The sequence below is a fragment of the Pelodiscus sinensis genome, chromosome 5 (genome assembly GCF_049634645.1).
Source record: "Pelodiscus sinensis isolate JC-2024 chromosome 5, ASM4963464v1, whole genome shotgun sequence".
NCBI lineage: Eukaryota > Metazoa > Chordata > Testudines > Trionychidae > Pelodiscus > Pelodiscus sinensis.
The window spans coordinates 125,306,243-125,320,155 of NC_134715.1; positions in this window are offsets into that span (position 1 = coordinate 125,306,243).

Genomic DNA, 13,913 nt, shown 5'->3' on the forward strand with positions numbered 1-13,913 from the left:
CTCCTTTCTGCTGTGCATTATCAGGTTTAATTCCTTCTTTATAAAGCTCTTTGTGATCCTTGGATGAAGATGCTGTAGAAATCCAAATTACTGTTGTAACCTTTTAGGAAAATATGCCTCACTAATGCACCAGGAGATTTTATTATACAGCATCCTCAAGGAATACAAATGAACGTATGAGAGAAAATTGCAGAAACTGTATTTGGGGCATAATTTACTTTTTTTTCTGAAATGTGGATGATTCATATAGTATACGGCTTTGAGAAACTCTTCCAACTTGAGATTCAACCTGTACCGATGGCCAAAAAGGATGCTATGCTGTACTTAAATCCATGTACCATTTATATTTGGCTTCAGACCTGTTGGATTTGAGTCTCAGAAGAACAACAGCATGCTAGGGCTGACAGCTATGTCCTCATAAAGTAGCAGTAACTCTGGGACAGACAGACAGGCGAGCTGATGCATTTCAGAAGATGTAGTTTATCTCTACCTATGCACAACCTAGAATGGAGATCCCAAACTAGGCTTAACAAAGTGGTTACCATCAACATTTTGCTTAGCACAAACTTCACAGTGTGACCGCAGGGCAGCGAGGCAGATGGTGAAAGGTGTGATGTAGATGTGCACAATTAGCAGATTGGAGGGGTCAGCCCTTGCTCCTGTGCAAGCCCTTCCTCCTGTGCGTGTTCAGTCATCCAATTGTTGACCCAACCTAGATACTGACTTGTGATACATATGAAAAAAGAAGGTGATCTGTCACAATGCTGTTGTGGTCCATGGCTGGAACTCCTAGGTACTAGGACAATAAATATAACAATAAGTACAATGGGATCTAGACCAGGCCCTGGAACTTTGTGGGACATCCCCCTCTTAGGCAGTAAGATCACAACTTCAATGAGGTATTTTCTGTGAAACATGAATTCCTTGTAGGTCTCAGACTGGTTCTGGAGCCAACTACTTAAAAAATGCCCTTCTCCATGGGTGATAGGCGCAGGAAGAAAAGCCTCAGCCCTGCCCCTTCTGTTTGAGGCCCTGGCCCTTCTCCACCTCACAGCCTCATAGAGCCAAGCCCAGCCCCCACTCCAACAGTATGTCTACACTGCCACCCTAGTTCGAACTAGGGTGGCTAATGTAGGCATTCAAACTTGCAAATGAAACCCGGGCTTCATTTGCATGTTCCCGGGTGCCAACATTTTTAAATGCCCCATAGTTTGAACTACCTGCCCACAGCTACACGCGGCATGGATTAGGTAGTTCGAATTAAAGTTCCTAATTCGAACTACCATTAAACCTCCTTGCCTATGAGACTAGGACAAGAACAATGGGCTTAAATTGCAGCAAAAGAAGGTTAGGTTGGACATTATGAAAAACTTCCTGTCAGGATGGTTAAACATTGGAATAAATAAATTGCCTAGGTAGGTTGTGGAATCTCCATCACTGGAGATATTTAAGAGCAGGTTGGATAGGCATCTATCAGGGATTATCTAAACAGTGCTTGGTCCTGCTGTGAAGGCAGGGGACTAGACTTGATGATCTGTTCAGGTCCCTTCCAGTTCTATAATTCTATGATTTGTGTGAGGGTTGTTTTTCTGACTGACAGAATTGAGATTGAACCAGAGACCCTTCAGAGCTAAAAGCTTGAGCTGCAAAAGTGCCCAGCTACGGACTGTGACAGTTTGTAGTTTCTGTTGATTTGCACTCTGTTGATGTTTCACTCACTTGTAAATCCACTTTATATTAATTTCACCTAGACCATATTTCCCTAGTGTGGTTAAGAAAATGCAGTTAGACACTCTGCCAAGGATGCAGCAAGGATGCCAAATATGCCTGTTTTCTTCAGTGACCAGTAGTTTTCAACCTTTTCCCTGTACCTGGAGCCATTTTCCCTGCATCCTGAGACTCCTCCTTAGCTTTAATATATCACTGTCCATCAGTAGATGGAATCATAGAATCCTGGGACTGAAAGAGACCTCGGGAGGTCATCAAGTCCAGCCCCCTGCCCAAAGCAGGACTAATCCCAACTAAATCAACCCAGCCAGGGCTTTGTCAAGACGGGTGATTCCACCACCTCCCTAGGTAACCCCTTCTAGTATTTTACCACCCTCCCAGTGAAATAGTTTTTCTTAATATCCAACTTAGACACCCTCAGCATTCTAACTTAAGACCATTGCTCCTTGTTCTGCCATCTGTCATTATTGAGAACAGCCTTTCTCCTTCCTCTTTTAAACCTCCCTTCAGGAAGCTGAAGGCTGCTATCAAATCCATCCCCACTCTTCTCTTCTGCAGACTAAATAAGCCCAAATCCTTCAGCCTCTCCTCCTAGGTCATATGCTCCAAACCCCTAATGATTTTGGTTGCCTTCTGCTGAACCCTTTCCAATGTGTCCACATCCCTTCTATAATAGGGGGTCCCAGAGCAGGATGCAATACTCCAGATGTGGCCTCAAAGAACTTTTCAAAGGAAATCAGTAACAAGGTCCCCATTTACAGATGTGGAAAAATGATACAAAGAAATGATGGGTATGTCTACACTAGCTCATTAGTTCGGGCTAGAGGTAGGTAGGCAAATGACGGCAACCGGGGTTGCAAATGAAGCCGAGGATTTAAATATCCTGGGCTTCATTTGCATGTTCCCGGGCGCCGCCATTTTTAAATCCCCCTTAGTCCGAACTCCGTGCCTGCGGCTACACACGGCATGGAGTAGGTAGTTTGAATTAGGATCTCTAATTCAAACTACCGGTATACCTCAAGGTGATCCTAATTCGAACTACCTACTCCGTGCCACGTGTAGCCGTGGGCACGGAGTTCGGACTAAGGGGGATTTAAAAATGGTGGTGCCCAGGAAGATGCAACTGAAACCCAGGATATTTAAATCCTCGGCTTCATTTGCAACCCCGGTTGCCGTCATTTGCCTACCTAGCTCGAACTAATGAGCTAGTGTAGACATACCTGAAGTTACTTACCCAAGATCACCCAGGAGATCAGTAGCAGAGCTAGGGCTACAGCTCAGCAGTTTTGAGTCACAATCCAGTGTTTTAGCTACTGTTACACAAAGGAAGACCACAAGAGGTATGTCCCTTATGCTTGTTTGTGACCCCTCTTCTCTGAGCTGAAACCTTTAATGTAAAGAACTGTCTAATAGAAAAGTGAAGCTAATAATCTATTTTACCTATCCAATGGCAGGAGCTTTAATACTAAAATCATCCACATGGAGACCACAAACCAAGATGGAACCCCTTTTGAAACACCATCTTCTGAAATATTCATCCCATTCCTACCCTGCCCTATTTTATACGTACTTTATTTTGTCCTTGACTTAATTTTTTGTAAAACAACATCTTAATTTTATTTCAGTTCAATAAAAATGTGCCCTACTCTAAGAGCTATTTTAAAGTGTCTTCTCTTTTGTTCTGATAAGCCAACCACATTAATATGACATTCTGTGTATTATGGAGATTACGGCACTTTTTCTGAATGTTAGAAATTAAAGTGGTGTCATGCTGTTGATAGAGGCAAATTCCTCATGCTCGTGGCTTGGATTTTTCCATAAGCTACCTCCAGGTTATATAGTGCTTCTCCACAGTTCATTTCCTCGAATCATTTATACAGCAGAAGTCTTGCCTCTCAAATTCGCACCAACAGAAAGAGAAAAACAGTAGGATAAAATTAAAGTCTATTTCAGAAGGGGGCTGGTTAATGGATTTCTTATTTGATTCCCGCTACCAGAAATCACATGTATATCCCTGTTTTGAAATAAACAATAGTATTCCATTTCCATGGGATGACAAAGGGGGCAAAAGACTGAAGTCTACAAAAGCATAAATGATGTAGAAGAAATGAATAGGAAAGTGTTAATTACCATTAGGGGTCAGCAAATTCAATTAATAAGCCACAGGTTTAAAATAAACAAACACAGTTAACCTGTGGAATTCACTGCCAGGGAATGTTGTGAATCATAGAACAATAGAACTAGAAAGGACCTTGAGAGGTCATCGAGTCCAGTCCCCTGCCCTCACGGGAGGACCAAGCACAGTCTAGACCATCCTTGACAGATATTTTCAAAATGAAACATTTAAATAGGTTCTGGATATTTTCCCCCAGAACAATTAGTTGAATTCAACACAAATTCAGAAAATATTTCATTCCATTTCAATCAGCACTTTTTGTTGGAAAAAGTTTTGGCTGAAAAATTTCACCCAGCTACAATCTGGTTGCCCAAATCCAATTCTTGTGTGTGAGAATAAGGTGACCCAGAACCCTTAGAGAACTTTGATTTCCTCAACCTGAAGGTTTGTCTACACTATAAACTCTACTATGGTACAGCTAGAGTACCACCATGGCGCTGTCATACTGGAGACACATGTTGAAATGCTGGTAGGGGGTTGTCCATCACTGAAGTTAATCCACCTTCTTGAGAGACAGTAGCGAGGTTGACAGAAAAGTTTCAAAGAGTGTCAGCTGACCTCTTCTTTCAACCAATGATGTCTCTACCCAAGCTGTACATATCTTTCCTGAAATATGTTACCTAGAAATGGACACAATACTCCAGTTCAGGTTTATTCATTGCACAGATGAAAAGAAGGAATATTTCTTGAGTCTTGCTTGCAACTCTTCAATGTATACATGTCACAATGATGTTTGCTTTTTCTTGCAAAAGTGTTAAACTATTGACTTAGATTTAGTATTTGTGATCCACTATGACCCCCAAATACCTTTCTGCAGTATACTGTCCTAGGTAGTCATTTCTCATGTGTGTATATCTATCTATCTATCTATCTATCTATCTATCTATCTATCTATCTATCTATCTATCTATCTATCTATCTATCTATCTATCTATCTATAACTCATTGTTCCTTCCCAAGTGAAGTACTTTGCATTTGTCCTTACTGACTTCATCCTATTTACTTCAAACCATTTCCCCAGCTTTTCCAGAGCATTTTGAATTTTAATTCCATTTTCATCTTACTTCCCACACATTTGGGAAGCATTTCAAACAGAATGGTTTAGTTCTGCACGTATTCACCAGCCAACACCTATGTGCATTCCAAGAGTTCAGTACATTTACTCATCATGAATTTCTGGACATTGAAAAGAAGTCTTAACCCAAGACTTGTGAATTCAACTGATTGTCCTTCCTTTGAAAAAGAGTCATGAGCAACTGGTGCTACTCCTGACCGAAATGTCCCACACCTCATTCAGAAAAGCAATCTTCCTTTCCTCCATCAAATAAACAGTAGCCTGACCAACCTTAGGACACTTTACAGCATGCATAATTTCAGCACGAGTGGGTACAATTTGACAAAGCGAGGTGATCCTGTTTTCAGCTGCTTATCATAGAAAATGAGGGACGACCTTAATAACAGACAGTGAAATCAGTCTTGTCTGAAATACTTGCAATTACATGTTCAGATAATAATATAAATGTGAAGTATATAGCATATTTAAAAGAGACCCAGACTTATAAGGAAGAATTTCCAGCTATGATTTTACAAATTGCAGGCCCAGGCATCACATTTTAAAAATTATTTTCTCTCATCCGGGGCAAACCTGAGCTGGCAATATTTTTGAAAAATGCAATAAGAATTTGAGGGGAGATTTTCATAGATATTTCATTTTGAATCATGAGATAATAATATTACAAAAGAATGCCTTTGAATTTGAAAATATGTAGATTTATGGTCAGAGTAACCCATTTTTTAGAATAATATGTCATTTCCAAGAATTTTAAAGAGCATGCTTTTTTCATAAGGCCTCACAGGTTTTTTTTTTAATGTTCAATAAGCTCTTGCTTGCTGAATAACTGCACCAGTTAATAGTCACGCAGCCTGAAGAAGGCATAGTAAAATGCTTTTCTTAAAATAAACTACTGTCTGGAAACATCTTCAGCATTACTTTGGAACTACTGCATACAGCAATGAATACAATATTCATTGCATTGAGTCTGATTGTTACCAAGATCTGAAGTGGATGGGGTATTTTTGTATGTGTAGTCTGGAAAGGGATTTTATCCTTCAAAAAAGAGTCTGTGACTTTCATACCTTAATTGGAAGGTGATGGGAGTTCTCTCACATCGAGGCTTTTGTACTCTACCCAGAACCAAAGTTACAGAGAAATAGCAACCAGAATGGGCCACCGGTAACCATGGGCACTGGGTGAATGCTCCACTGGCAAAAGGAAACCCCAATCCCAACTCTTCCACCTAAGAGCCCGCCCCATCTGCAACCGCCCCCCGTGGAGCCAAGCCCGGCCTCCATCTCAGGTTTCTGCTCCCAACCCCATGAACATCCTGAGACCCCTTAGTCTCACCATCCCAGCCAGTGGCATGGCCACAGGACTCTGGACTGGCAAAAGAGCTGAGTAGCCGTGATGCAGCCCCAGCATTCTACAGAAGTAGGAGAGCCAGGTGGTTGCGTCATGGCCCCAGCCCTCCTGGGTGGTGGGACTGGGCAGTTTTAAGAAGGCAAATGCCTTCCCTTGCCTACATTACCTGCCACTCATGCTGGAAACTTTCTCCTTGTTTCCCTATAACGGGACTATGCATATTTTTCTTGCCTTCGTTTCTTACCTCCAAGTTGTTTCTGTTACGGTGCCATGGTTGCTAAGCTATACTCTGACCTTGCAAAGAGAACAGCACAGGCATGCTCCTTCAACAAGGCAGATCTCTCCTGAACAGTATACTTAACTGTTATGAGATAATCTACCTAGGGATAAAGTTTCTCATTCACCCAGGACAATTAGGATTTGTCTACATCTGGAGGTTGAGGTTTGATTTCCTGCTCCAGGAGACATCCCTATATCAGCTTTGAATGAATTACGACACTGAAAAAGACTAAGTAGCTGTGACATTGCATGCAGTGGGTGAGGCTAGACACTCTGGCTATGTCTACACTACAGGGTTTTTGCTCAAAAAAAAGCCATTTTTGTGCAAAAACCTTCACGGCGTCCACACCTCAAGCACATTTTTGCACAAGAAAATGTACAGTAGAACAGTAGAACAGAGGGCTTTTTGTGGTGTAGGTATACCTCTTTTTACAAGGAATAACTCCTTTTTGTGCAAGAGTTCTTGTGCAAAAAGGTGTGTGTGAATGCTCAACAGGGGTTTCTTGTGCAAAAAGAGCCTATCAGAAAAAGCACAGGTGCTTTGATGGCCATTCTGTGCATGGCAATCAGAACTTTCTTGCGCAAGAACGTCCATGTAGCGTGGATGCGCTTTTGTGCAAGAAGTTTTTGTGGAAGATCTCTTCCACAAAAAGTTTCTTGCCCAAAAACCCTGCAGTGTAGACAAAGTCTCTGAGTATGAAACTAGGGTAACGGACGAGTATGTATTCTGGGACGCTAGTCCATCCCACCGTTTCCACAGCCATAGCTACATTCTGTTTTCAATGTGCTAGCTCAATGAGAGTAAGTACAATCATGTCTCCTGAAGGTAGGGAATCACACCGCCAGCTCAAAGTGTAGACCTATCCTTAGTGTTTGTCTTATGTCTAGGTTTTCTGGGTACAATTTTCAAAAGCATATAAGGACCACATTTGTAAAGCTATTTAGATACCTCCAGGTGTGAATAGGAGCAGAGGCGTTGGAACCACTTGCTTAGGCCTACTCAACCAACCTGTAAACCTCATATATGACTGACCCCACCTTAACACAACACCACTAGTCCCAGCATCGTTGAATAGGAGCCCCATGGGACTTTCAAAAATACTGAGGCACCTCACTCCATGAGAGGTACGAAAATAACTTTACACATCTGCCCCTAATTGGTTTAGGGGACGACATTTCATTTTCAAACGTGACTCCACTAATTCCTATATCAAATATTTTAAAAGCGCATCCTGCCAACTGTAACTGCAGCTGTTCTCATTAGCTATATACATGTCTAATCCTTTTCACAATCCTGCTAAGCTCCTGGCGGCCTCAATTAAATCTCATGGCAATGAGTTTAGCTGGTTATTTCCACAGTCTGTAAATAACAAAAGAAACCTATTTGCTTTATTGATTTTAAATTTACTGCCTTACACATTCAGTGTACCTCTGCGACAGAATGTTCCCTTGTCCCCACCCTATGCTCTGTTGTAACAGCTTTTGTACAAAGAGTGGCTAGTCAGGTATCATTTGAAAACTCATAATTGGCTGGTCAGTGTCGCCCTGTTGAAATATGTGTGGCAACATTGTGTGAGAGGTTATAAAATGTCCCTGTATGATGATACTAAAGCATGTTCCAAACCCCTCAGCTGAACCCAAGAGGAAGTTAACAAAGAGGTCTGTCCTAAAAAAGGAATATGTGCTCTGCTTAATTTGCATGGAAGCTGAAAACAGAGTCAACAATCAGGAAAGGGTAACAAAGGATATTCAAACAGGTGGACAAAACCAGCAGGGAACATCCTTCCCCACAGACCCTTTGGCCATGTTTACATTTTATTTCTATCAGCACAACTGATGTGGCTCAGGGGTGCGAAAAAACACATCTTTGAGCAATGTAAGTTTCAGTGTCATACAGGACAGTGGGCACTATGCAATGTCAACAGGAGAGCTCTTTCCTGTCAGAACAGAGTGGCTACATGAAAGATTTTACAGCAGCACAGCTATACTGATATCGCTGTGCCACTGCAAGATCTCCAGTGCAGTCACGGCATTTATCTCTTGACTCTCAGGTGGAAACATTGTCAAGAGGGATCCTTGTAATCCAGACAGATTTCTCTGTCATTCACATGTACTGAGGACACGCACCTTTACCCAATTCCTAAGGCTTACGGTGCAACCCTGTTAATTTAAACACCCTCACCTAATTCCTAGCGCTCAGGGTGTAACTTCTGGGGGGGCTGCAGGATGTTTTACCATGGAAAGAGCCTTGCACAGTAATACCCTTACTCTCTATTGGCAGTTACCAGCCAAGCTGGATACACATGCTAAGCACACAGTGTCATGCTCACCAACCCTGATGAAGGCAGGAAAACATCCCCTGTTGGCCAAACAAAGTCAGTGTCTCTGGATCTATCTGGTTGTTGTACAGCACAGTCGTGCACAGGAATTCTGGCAGCTCTGGTCTTAGGCTAGGTATTGGAGGTGAGTTCTTCTTCAAGCTCTTTTCATCTCCTTCTCCTTCTCTTTCCCTTAGTTAGAAACCCATCTAGATTGCTGGGCCCAATGGGTAGTGATCAATGGCTTGATGTCTGGCTGGTGGTCAGTTTCTAGGATTGGTGTTCTAGGGCCGGTTTTGTACAACATCTTTATCAATGACCTGGATGAGGGGATGGATTTCACCCTTAGAAAGTTTGCAGATGACACTAAGCTGGGGGAGAGGTAGATACACTGGAGGGTACGGATGGGGTCCAGAGTGACTTAGACAAATTGGAGGATTGGGCCAAAAGAAATAAGATGAGATTCAACAAATGCAGAGTCCTACACTTGTGAGGGAAGAATCTCAATCATTATTACAGGCTGGGGACTGATTGGCTAAGTAGCAGTTCAGCAGAAAAGGGCCTGGGGATTATAGTGGATGAGACGTTCATTTATTTAAATTATTTGTTTATATAATTAAATATTTTTACCACACTTCTCTATTTAAAATATTTGAGGTGGCTTACAAAAAATTTTTAAAACACAATACAAATATATATATACATTTAAAATAAGCAATCCCAGAGGGACATAAAACCTGATAAAAACATATACATATGTCTACACTGGCATGATTTTCCGGAAATGCTTTTAACGGAAAAGTTTTCCGTTAAAAGCATTTTCAGAAAAGTGCATCTAGATTGGCAGGACGCTTTTCCACAAAAGCACATTTTGCGGAAAAAAAGCGTCCATGGCCAATATAGACGCGCTTTTCCGCAAAAAAGCCCCGATCGCCATTTTAGCCATCAGGGCTTTTTTGCGGAAAAGGCCACTGTGCTGTCTACACTGGCCCTCTTGCGCAAATGATTTGCGCAAGAGGGCTTTTGCCCGAACGGGAGCAACACAGTATTTCCGCAAGAACACTGACGATCTTACATGAGATCATCAGTGTTCTTGTGGAAATTCAAGCGGCCAATGTAGACAGCTGGCAAGTTTTTCCACAAAAGCAGATGATTTTGCAGAAAAACTTGCCAGTCTAGACACAGCCATAGAGAAGAGTAACATACACATACAGACTCAAACATTAATAAAAGCATGAGTAAAAAGGATGGCTGTAGCCTGACACTGAAACAATGCTAGCGTTGGCACCATGTGAATATCCCAAGGAAAAGAATTCCATAGCCTGGGAGCAAAAGCTGAGAAGGCCCTGTTCCATGTAGATGTTAACCTTAACTCCACAATTGGGGGAACATGAAGCAAAGCCTCCCCAGCTGACCTCAATCCCCGGGCAAGTTCATATAGAAGAAGTCGGTACTTTAGATACCTCAGACCCAACCCATGTAAGGATTTATAGGTCATAAATAAGACATTGATGTTTTATTACTTCTACTCACTTCAAATGTATCTCTTTGTAGCTCATAAAGTACTTAAATTGTGCCTGGAAACATATTGGAAGCCAGTGCACCTGCTGAGGCACTGGCAAAATGTGCTCCATATAACAAATATTAGTTAAGACTCGAGCAGCCACATTCTGAACCAGTTGAAGTTTCCAAAGGCTCTTTAAAGGCAGCCCCACGTAAAATGCATTACAATAATCCAGTCTAGATGTAACAAGAGCATGGATCACTGTGGCCAAGTCATGCTTGTTCAGGAAGGGTCACAGCTGGCAGATCAGACGAAGCTGCCCAAAAGCACTCGTGGCCACCGAAGGAATCTGGGTTTCAAATGTTAAAAAAGGGTCCAGGAGGACTCCCAAACTGTGTACCTGTTCTTTTAGGGGAAGAGTAATCCCATCTAGAACAGGAGCCATGACACATACCCAAACAGATGGCCTTCTGATCCACAGGAGGATATGTTGGATAAGTTGGATATGAGTCAACAGTGTGCCCTTGTAGCAAGAGGGCCAATGTCATATTAGGGTGCATTAGAAGGAGCATTTCCAACAGATCTAGAGAAGTGATTATTTCCTTTTATTTAGCACTGGTGAGGCCATATCTGGAATATTGAGTCCAGTTCCGGACCCCCCACTATAGAAAGGATGTGGACGCATTGGAGAGGGTCCAGCGGAGGGCAACGAAAATGATTAGGGGGCTGGCGCACATGACCTACGAGGAGAGGCTGAGGAATTAGGACTTATTTAGTCTGCAGAAGAGAAGAGTGAGGGGGGATTTGATAGCAGCCTTCAACTTCCTGAAGGGAGGTTCCAAAGAGGATGGAGAGAGGCTGTTCTCAGTAGTGATGGATGGCAGAACAAGGAGCAATGGGCTCAAGTTACAGTGGGGAAGGTCTAAGTTGGATATTAGAAAAAACTATTTTTCTAGTGGTGAAGTACTGGTGGTGAAGTACTGGGATGGGTTACCTCTGGAAGTGGTGAAATCTCCATTCCTAGAGGTTTTAAGTCCCAGCTTGAGAAAGCCCTTGCTGGGATGATTTAGTTAGGGTTGGTCCTGCTTTGGGCAGGGGGCAGGACTCGATGACCTTCTGAGGTCTCTTCCAGCCCTAGGATTCTATGATCCTTTCCTTTCCTTTTTTTTCCTGTTTGTCTCCTTCTTGGACCCCAGTTTATATGGCAAAACTTGAGTCCTGCATAGCTATTCTTTACCCAATTATTTTAGTATCATGTCACTAACCAATCATAACATACTGCAACAGAATTACCTGACCAATCATACCTCACCTCTTTAGTTGATTTACACCTATGAAAATTAATTATACAGCAGACAGAAACAATTAAAAACCAGACAGAGAACACACAGACAAACAATAGGAAATTGAGGACCATAATAATTATAGAATGAGGATTCCACAACCTCAACTATTGATAAATAGTTTCTTGACAGGCAAAATGCTGTGAAACTAATTTTTCTCTACCCGTCTTGAGATCTGTTTCTTTATCTAGTGACAGCGGGTGCCATTAGGACAGAATCTCCTTCTAACAGCCTGGTGTAACACATTTTTAATGCAATTTAGATGGAATGTGAGTATGTGACTCCAAGCTTTACAGCTAATGGCTGTTGCTCTTCAATCTGGCAGCAGAGGAAGGCTTTAGACCTTCCAGTATTGCTACAGGCCTTCCAATATGGCTATCAGAAAAGCATATTATTATATTCTGACACTAAGGAAAAGGAACCAAACACACCTTGACCCACCTCAATATTCCCCATCATTCTCACAGTGCCCCGTGTAGTCGCGCTGCACGGGGTTCGAACCAGCAGGGTTTTAAAAATGGCGGCTCCCCGCTTATGCAAATGAAGCCTGGGAAATTCAAATCCCGGGCTTCATTTGCAAGTGCGGTATGCCTACATTAGCCCGCTAGTTCGAACTAGCGGGATAGTGTAGACATACCCTCAGTAAGCTATCATAAGGTACCTCAGGCTTCAGAGGAAGGGTGACACAACTGCTCATTAGTGTGGATTGTACCCTGGAATGTCACACCCTCCCTTTGTCCTTTAACTGTGAGAGCAGGAAACCGGGTGTAATGTACTTTCATTGTATCATTGCATTCAGTACTTTCCATACCTATGTAACATCCTATCTCACTGGACTTTTTAATCTCTCCTTATAATGTAGACTTTCCAAGCCTCTTACATGTCCTTCACCCTTCTCTAGACCTCATTATTTCCACTATATATAATCTGAGATAGGATGACTGGAAATGAAAACTATTATTTGAGGGTGTATCTTCAATGTGTATAATGTCATTACATTCTCGGTGTCATTTTTATCGTATTATCTGTACAACTTAATACGTTGTTTGCTTTTTTGGTTTCAGTTGCTTACTAAGCGATGACTTTCACTGTTGTTCAGTCGCATCCAGCTTCTGAGAGATTCCAATTAATCTAGAACCCAGCAGTGCTTGTGGTTCCAGTAATAACTTCTAATGTATGTTGCCATCTACTGATCAATGAATTCCTGTCTGCCACCGTGCTACCCATTCGGTTAGCATTGTCTTTGAAAAAAATACACTCTAACTCAACCACAAGGGCTTGAGGGGGAGGAATTACTGTGTGCAATCTTTTGCCCTATATTTTGGAGACACTCAAAGTAGGATCCATTCAGTCTTTCAAATATATCGTTTAGGTCCTTCAGAAAAACTTCTCACTCTTTTCTGGTCTTAAATATTGTAAACAATTCAGTGACATCTTCAAATTGTGCTATTTCACTGTCTTAAAGCTGATAAACAATAGGCACTTTACTCTTCTTAAGAAATATATATCTACACCATTTCAGTGTTTTAATGATTGCTGATTTTCCACTGTGGCCTTTTTAAAAGAGTGCTGATTGAGAATAGTCACATTACTGCAGTGGCTGCTTCTCCTGTGGCAATGGGTATGAGCTCTGTTCTGTTTTGCTCATCTTAGCAATGAAATACCCCATAGCACATAAAGTCAGATTTAAAGGAAAAGATTGCATTGGCTTTAGTATCCAGAATTGCTTTAGGGAACATGTGCCTACCTCACCTGCATCTGAACTTATTCTGAATGACTCACAAGGACAGAGATATGAGAAAGACGTGATTGTTTTGCTTTCCTTGTCTCGGTAAGTTTCTTGTCTCTACTCTGTCTATCTCTATTGGTACTCACAAATCCAGCTTGTTCTTCCTATGATGTCAACACTGACATAAAAAATACTGTTAGGTTGAATGTCTTTAGTCTGGCATCCTCAGGATCTGACTGGTGCCAAACCAGAGAATTTCCTGGACCATGGGAGGTCAATATTGTCTAGCAGCATTACCAACTCTTCCCTGCTGATTGGGCTCTTAGAAGACATTCAGGGGTAAATTAGAGCTAAATAACAGCACAGAACAGTGAGAGACAGGACTGGTGACTGTCAACAAACTTTATGGGACCACGG